This window comes from Cynara cardunculus, assembly GCF_001531365.2.
Source record: "Cynara cardunculus var. scolymus isolate 2C chromosome LG 13, CcrdV1, whole genome shotgun sequence".
NCBI lineage: Eukaryota > Viridiplantae > Streptophyta > Magnoliopsida > Asterales > Asteraceae > Cynara > Cynara cardunculus.
In genome coordinates this window covers 27,534,458-27,542,960 of record NC_037540.1, presented here as the reverse complement: position 1 = coordinate 27,542,960, position 8,503 = coordinate 27,534,458, and the positions used below count along the sequence as shown (strand labels likewise).

At 35.7% G+C, this 8,503-nt stretch overlaps 1 long non-coding RNA gene across 1 annotated transcript; it reads left to right on the top strand.

Moving 5' to 3' along the window:
• The first annotated feature begins 4,616 nt into the window (after positions 1-4,616).
• Positions 4,617-8,477, top strand: LOC112526103. Its single transcript, XR_003070476.1, has 6 exons — positions 4,617-4,800; positions 5,526-5,561; positions 5,669-5,723; positions 6,033-6,135; positions 7,192-7,274; positions 8,346-8,477. It is a non-coding gene; the product is annotated as an uncharacterized LOC112526103 (long non-coding RNA).
• Positions 8,478-8,503: the final 26 nt, after the last annotated feature.

The following is an 8,503-nucleotide window of genomic DNA, read 5'->3' as shown; positions in this document are numbered from 1 at the left end:
AGACTTTGAAGCTACAATGGATTTGATGTGGCACATTCTACCTGATGTCGCTTAGGGTGCGTTTGGTGCGTGGAACAGGGTGGGACAGGACAGGACATGACACACTTGTCCCATGTTTGGTGTGTTATTAAATGGAACTAAGTAGAACTAACATGAACAAGGATGGGACACGGGTGTTCACCCTTACCCCCTAGAACTAAGTAGAACAAGGTTTTTTTTACTAATCTACCCTCACATCTCGTGCTTCCTTCCCCACCTTCCCCTACCTCTCCATCGCTCCTCCATTCCATCAGGTACACCATCGCACCCTACATTTCCTTCATCAATCGGCGACCGACGACCGACGACGGCAGTCCGACGTCCGCCTGATTTCATTTCGACGATTTCCTTTCCATCGGATGTTTGCTGTTTGTACGATTTAGGGTTTGTCACATCAGGTACACTATCGCACCCTACCTCTCCTTCATCAATCGGCGACCGGCGACGGCAGTCCGACAGTCCGCCTGATTTCATTTCGACGATTTCCTTTCCATCGGTTGTTTGTTGTTTGAACGATTTAGGGTTTGTTACATCAGGTACACCATCGCACCCTACCTTCTTGATTTTGCATAACTCGATTTAGGTTTGTTGTTTCTGATTCATATTTCTACTCGATTTGCATTTTGTTTGTTGTTTCTGATTCATGTTTGCTACTGATTCATCTTTTTTGGGGCGAATGCATGTTCTAGCTTAACTATGACTATTGATGCAATTGTGTTTTTCTATTCCTGGKTTTATCAACAAAAAGATCAAATCCTTATTGACTATTGATCCCACTGTTACCAGAATGCATTTCTTAGGCATGCCTTTAATTAAGATTGATTTTGGAACGATTTTGTTGGGGGTAAATTGGTCATTTTAACCAGTTATGTCCTGTCCTGTCCTGTCTTACTAAACACTGAACAGCTGTCCTGTCCCGTCCTGTCATATCCAGTCCTGTCTGCGCACCAAACGCACCCTTAGTATCTTGAGAAAGTTGGTTACACTATATGGGTAAGATCGCACTTCTCTCGTTTGCGTTACAGTGCAATGACTTCCAATAGTTCCGAGTCCATCAACTCAGTAACCCAGTTTGCACGTAACCTTCCGATAACAATTTTAGTTGACTTTTATCGAGCGACATTACAACAATGGTATTTTATACATCGACATAACAGAGGTAAATGAAACCATCCAAAACAATGTGTATGATTATGTAACATAGGCTAATGTTATCATTAATTTGCAGCTCAAATGATAAATGCCACGACAACTTGGGCGGAGGAAAATTGGAGGGTATATCCCATTAGCGAGTTGTTGTTTGAAGTTGATGACAGGTATAAGAACAGAAAGTGTGATTTGTATGCTAAGACTTGTACATGCATTCACTGGAAACTTTTTGATATACCTTGTTGTCATGTAATATATGTTGCTCGAAGTTTTGATATTCAAGACTGCAGTCAATTTTGTTCTGTTTAGTTCAACTCCGATTCTTATCGGGCAACATACGAGGAGGAAGTAAATCCCCTTCCACCAAAAGATGAATATGTGTTGCCCAACGAAAGTATGACCATCCTACCGCCTTCCATGGACATACAAAACTCTAGCAGACCATGCAACCGCGATCGTATCCTGTCACGAGATGAGGAACCAATAGTGAAAACTTGCAGTCGATGCCACCAGAGTGGAAATTTTTGTTATGATTGTCCAAGTCTGATGCCAGCTCCTAGGCCGATGCTCGAAAGTTCAAGTAATCGTCGAAGATCAGTTAATCGAACAATCGATTATGGTCTGTCTCAACCTGATACTACACAAGACTATATATTTGATACTTACGATTTAAGTAATAAATGTGGAGCCAAAAAATTTCAAAAGAGTTATTCTACACTAACCTTTTATTGTAATGTTTTTAACTATTTGAATTTTAATGTTAAGTAATTTTTGTTTTCGAAAAATATAATGTAGATTGTAAAATGACAAATTAAATGAGGGGCTTTTATTAAATATTTTAAATAGATGAGAGTAGAATATAATGTAATGGATTTAAAAGCTTTTAAATAGATGAGAGTAGAAATATATGAACATTAACCATTGATACATAACATTACCATGAAAACAACAACATTAATACATAATATGCTTGCTAATTCACTTTTGGATAAAGTTTTTGCAACATTCAATCCAATACTTCTTTTCATTGATCATTTCTTGCATCACGTGGTACCCTTTTGCTATGTTCTTCACAAATTTTTCCTCAGATCGAATCTCTTTCTGCAATTGCTTTATAGTTTTCTTCTTCTCTTCGATCACTTCCTCTTGACTCCTTGATCTCCGCTTTAGTTTTTTCTATGGATTTCTTCATCCTGGTAGGCATGATTTGAGAAGGCGAAGGGTTTGATGATGATGGGTTTCCAGCCATTTCTTGAAAGAAGTGGACAAGTAATTGTATAAGATTTAATATGGTCGGTATGAAGTTGTGATTTTTGGTTTCACGAGGCATCCTATTTATACACTATCGCCCCCTACCCAAGCTTACAATATTCGACCTGAAAGCCTAACCTATACCCCCTACTTATGTATTATCGTCCCTACCCCTATAGTTGTCATTGTATTGTCAAATCGAGTCATTAAGTTGCCATATCGTGTCTGACAATATTCGTCATTAAAGCTTACAAGATTCGTCCGAAAAGCCTGATCTACACCCCCTAATTATGTACTATCGCATCCACCCCTAGAGATGTCATTGTGTTGTCAAATCGGGTCATAAAGTTGCCATGGACTTGTTAAATCGTGTATGGCAATATTCGTCATTAGAGCTTACAACATTCGTTCGAAGAAGCCTGACTTATACCTCCTACTTATGTACTATTGCCCCTACCCCTAGAGATGTCATTGTGTTGTCAAATAGCGTCATAAAGTTGCCATGGACTTGTTAAATCGTGTCTAACAATATTCGTCATTAAAGTTTACAAGATTCGTCAAAGCCTGACCTATACCGCCTACTTATGTATTATCATCCCTACCCCTAGAGTTGTTATTGTGTTGTCAAATTGGGTCATAAAGTTGTCATGGACTTGTTAAATCGTTTCTGACAATATTCGTCATTAAAGCTTACAAGATTCATCCGGAAAGCCTGACCTATACCCCCTACTTATGTACTATCGCCCCCACCCCTAGAGATGTCATTGTGTTGTCAAATCGGGTCATAAAGTTGACATGGACTTGTTAAATCGTGTCTGAAATATTCATCATTAAAGCTTACAATATTCGTCTAAAGAAGCCTGACCTATACCCCCTACTTATGTACTATCGCCCCTACATCTAGATTTGTCATTGTGTTGTCAAATCGACTCATAAAGTTGCCATGACCAAAGTGTAAATTACTATAGTTCCAGGGACCAACCGTGTCATAGTGTTATTTTATATCCATCCTTATTTAATGGAAGACGTTGAAGACTTATTACTTGCTATCTTTTCCTATTTTCTCTATAACAATGAATGAAAGCTCTTCCAATTCTAATTTTAAATGTTCAAGGACGGACAAGGAGTGGGAGAGGATGTGAGAAGAATGGATAACAAGTCAACTATCATTGAAAATGCCCGATTATTCGAGGGAGGATATCAAGAAATACCAACTCAAATTGGATATACTACATGAACAGCGTGCAAAGCTTGGTTCCAAAAAGGAGAAGATTGAACATGAGATGAACGAGAAGAAGAGATGGATTGCTGATGCAAAAAAAAAAACAGATTAAGCATCAGCAGAGTTTGATTGCTGATACAAGAAAAAAAATTAAAGAAGAGGAAAAAGTGACCCATGATGCATGGTTCGAACTTGCGTGCGGGGAGACTGGAAGAAATATTAGGTGGAATGAAGAAGACATTGAAAAATACACGAGATCGATAGAAAGAATTAAAGCACTCTATCCATATGATAAAATGTAGTTATATTTTGATTAATTATAGCTGTCAATGTTCCTAGCTTGATTAATTATTGTTGTCAATGTTTCTAGTTCGAACTTTTCTATTTTTTTTGTACTTAAACAGTGACGATGTGACAAGTTTCCTATATTCCCAATAAATAACTTTGTTTTCTATCACAAATTAGTTCCACCATCAAGTATTCATTCACTCTCAACTCAGTAGGTAAAAAATAATTTTGACCTAATGGGTTTTCTTTACGCTGAGTTAACCCGGCGGGTTCGCAGGTGTTGCAACTGTAGCGCTGATGCAATCATCCGAACGTCATGGACCAATTACAACCCAGGTCGTCGATTTATTTGTTGTTCATTACCTTTGAGTGTTTTCCTATATGAAACCTCCACATATAATTGTTTTTCATATATATATATATATATATATATATACTACATAGATAACCATTTAGACACTTATCTTAATTACAAACAACAAGGCACAAAGTACTGCCATTTTATGCATAAATTTCAGAAAACTCTTAATAACAAGTTATAAAGCATAATGTACAACTTATTGATGCATTGACTTTAACCCCTCCACCATCACCACCAAATAGGAATGCTTCAAACTTTCTTTCTTCAGAAAAAACTCCCCAGACCCTATTTTCAGCTCCCACCTTTCTTCATCATGAAACCCTTCCTTCTTAACAGAGAAACCCAAGTCTGGATCGTGAAATAAACAAGGAAAACCATCTAGCATCCAGTCGTCGCCACCAGATATATCCGTTCTTCACAAATCGTTTTTTACATCCACCAAGAAGAAACAATGTTCCGTTCAAAGCTTTCGAAGCCAGATCCATGATCCGTAAGTTTTTTTTCTTATTCGTTCTTCATTCACCTCATTTGAAGGTCTTGTTCTATAACTTTTTTGATTTTATAGAATAGATTTTGTTCTATAAGTTTTTCTTGTTCTTCACTAACTGATCTACTCCTCCAGATCTAGCCTTTCTATAACTTTTTTTGATTTTAGATTTGATTCAAGGTTTTTCTACGTTTTAGTGTAGATTTTTTATTTAGGATTTATTTGAGGGTTTAATTATAGGGGTTATTTAGGTGATGATTTTAGGGTTTCTTTCAGGGTTTGATTATAGGGGTTATTTAGGTAATGATCTTAGGGTTTGTATTACTCTTTTTTTTAATGACATTATACTAAAATGTTGTTTATAGTTGTTGTTTGTTGATGAAGTTTACTCAAAAGATGTTTACATTCTTAAGAAGATGTTTCTCATATTCATATTTAGTTTCTTTAATTTATTGTGTTTCTGTTTCCAGTTTGACAATTTTCATTATGTTTTTATGTATATATTTGTGCTAGAAGTTTGATGCAGATCAAATGACACTTGTGGAACTAAACAAAGTAATAGGTTAGATGCATAATGCTTCGGTTTCTACGTATGTGTTTGGTGACTGGTGTTGATTCAGTCAACATCTATTTCACTTACCAGCTTAGCACAAGATGATAATACAGTCATTTTCAACATCTAGTTCACTCACATCTTTCTATGATCTGTTTTTCTTTTTTCTTTTCAGGTGAGACATCTTAAACCATCCTGCATGATATCCTAAGTAGAATGCTCTGCCTGGTTTTTATTCACAACGCATATACAAATCATCAGTGCTTCTTTTTCTATTTTCTTCATTTTTGTTCAAATCTTCCCTGACCATATGTGCAGGACTTCTTACCATACTAAGAATTGAAATGCAGTATTGTTGGCATGGTTGTCATAGGTGGGTCCCTGGCAGTAGTTGCATTATGTGGATTTTGTTCTTTCTTGAATGCAGTATCATTAAGTGAAATTGCAACTAATGGTGCAATGAAGGTGGAGACTTATTACTTTATGCTTTCCTTGTTGCCTATTGTTTGAATTTGCATAGGCTTCTGTAAGTACCAGCATTAAGGGATATGCAATGTGCATTATTATGGCAATTGTTTTCTCCACGCTGTTCATGAAATATAGCTTCTTCAAATATGTATAATCATATTTAATTAGCATGAAATTTATACTGGTATTTACTGTTTGATCTATTCACCTCTAGGGCGGGGGGGTCTTACTATCTCATTGGTCGTGCTTTGGGCCTTGAAGTTGGAGTCAACATAGGACTATGTTTTTTTTCTAGGGAATGCTGTTGCTGGATCTATGTGAGTATATTGTGAATTTATACTTCGAGTTCTCGTGGTTTTTTATACATTTTGATGTTATTTTTTTGTTGTCGTTTTATACGGTCTAGCATGTCCTTAGCAACCATTATATCCTCGGTAAGTGAATGTGACGACACTTACCCGGTTAGCGCTTATCGGGAAAATTGTTGCATACAATGCCATTTTGATGAACTATAATCTTACCCGATAAGGTAAGTAATGGTGTTGAATTTTATACTTCAGCGCTTACTAGGTAAGCATTTAAGTAAACATTTGTAACCATTGTACTTGTAAGCATTTACAATTAAGCGCTTAATGTTGTTGAATTTGACGTAGTTGGATGCCTTAGCTATTGAAATCCCAATAAAACACTACACTTGTAAATAATAAATATTTGTAACCATTGTATTTGTAAAATTTGAAATTCTGACATTTTATTTGAGGGTTTACTATTGATTGAGCATCTGGTTATGAATTCCTCTCCTATTAAGGTAATGTATATTGGTCTATGATTGTATCTCATATAACTTAAAAAACATAAATGYGCTTGATTGTCTTTGTTGCTTTTTATAATCAGTACTTGCTAATTCATGTTTCTATATTTTGGTAAAACAATGTTTTTATGTTTCGGTTAGTATGTTATGCTAAAGGTGTTTTTATTTTGGTAAAACAATGTTTTTATGTCTCAGTTAGTAGTAGTAGGATGAGCAATGTGACCTTTTATGTGCCTCTTGTTGCTTGCCTATTAGACTCTTTCTTGTATAYATAAAGTTATTTCTTATATCATATTGGCCTGAAAAATGTATTTATGCTTTTTTTCTTTCTTTTTAGTGTGATTAACTGAAAAAATTTCTATGTTATTTAGGGTCATTTGCACATTATTATTTGATCCTTCTCATTTTGCTATTCTATCAGTTTTATGTCTGCTTCTTCAACCAACATCGTGTCAGTTCTCTTTTGTATTACTTCATGTATGTTACTCCAATTACTCATGTTGTTCAATAATACTTTTGTGTTTTCCATCTTTAATCGGACGATTTCTTCTTCGATCGAAAGCTGCTTTCATCTTCAATCAGACGCTTCCATCTTTAATCGGATGATTTCTTCTTCGATCGAAAGTTTCTTTCATCTTCGAACAGGTATTGCTTTCATCTTCAACCCTACTCAATCGAACACTTTCATCTTCCATCTATTGTTTATGGTTCTGTTTATGAAAACTGCTACTGCTTCTGCTTATGGTTCTGTTTATGAAGCTTTGAAAAACTGCTACTGTTATGAAAACTGCTACTACTTTCATTTTCCATCTATCATTCTACTTCATATTATGAAAACTGCTACTGCTTCTGTTTATGGTTCTGTTTATGAAGCTTTAAAAAACTGCTATTGTTATTTATGCTTGCTGTTTTATGGTTCTGTTTATTTGTGCTTGCTGTTATGGCATTCTCTCAAGTGAGTTTGGAGGATATATAGTAATTAGCTATATAGCAAGACTTGCTGGTATGTGAGGGTTGAGGTTCCAACTTGTTCCTGAGTCCTCTTGGTTCCTCAGGCTTTGCTAATGGAGGGGAAAAATAGAAGATAACCATATCATAGATGAGATGGAGAGGCTTCTGGTGAGACCAATATGCCTATAGTTTGTTGATAAAAAGGACAATGACTTCATGATCTGAGCCTTTTAAGGAGATTCCAAATTTTTTAATCAAGTCAATATTTAAGAATGCAACTGAAAATGTTTATGCACAAGGTTTTACTTGATAATATATGGATTATGTTGGTTGTTTATACGTTGTGGAAGATTATGTTGGTTGTTTACTTATGTAAACATAAAAGGTCCAAAATATGTGTAGTGGATGCCTGATTGGCATCTGTTGGACAGCTCAATAAGCATTCTTGAAGGAAGACTCTGTTGATTACTAGAGTTACCTAGGAAATTTTGCACATCATTCAATTTTCTGCAACTATATTTTCCTGCACATAGCAATTTTCTACACATATTTCCCCCTCCTTTTGATAGTTTCTGCACATATTTTCAGCATTAATTCTATTTCCTGTACATAGCAATTTTCTGCACATATTTTCCCCTCCTTCTGATAGTTTCTGCACATTTTTCAGCATTAATTCTATTTCCTGCACATAGCAATTTTCTGCACATAGCAATTTTCTGCACATATTTTCCCCTCCTTTTGATAGTTTCTGCACATATTTTTCAGGAAGATGAAGACAATGGAACCGGCGATGAGGACGTTATCACTTCTGTTGGGACATCAAACGTGTGGACTGCATTTAGAGATAGTTTAGCTCAAGATATGTTTCAATCTTGGAGTGTTACCAATTGAATTTATGTCTATTCTATTTGTAACGAATTTAT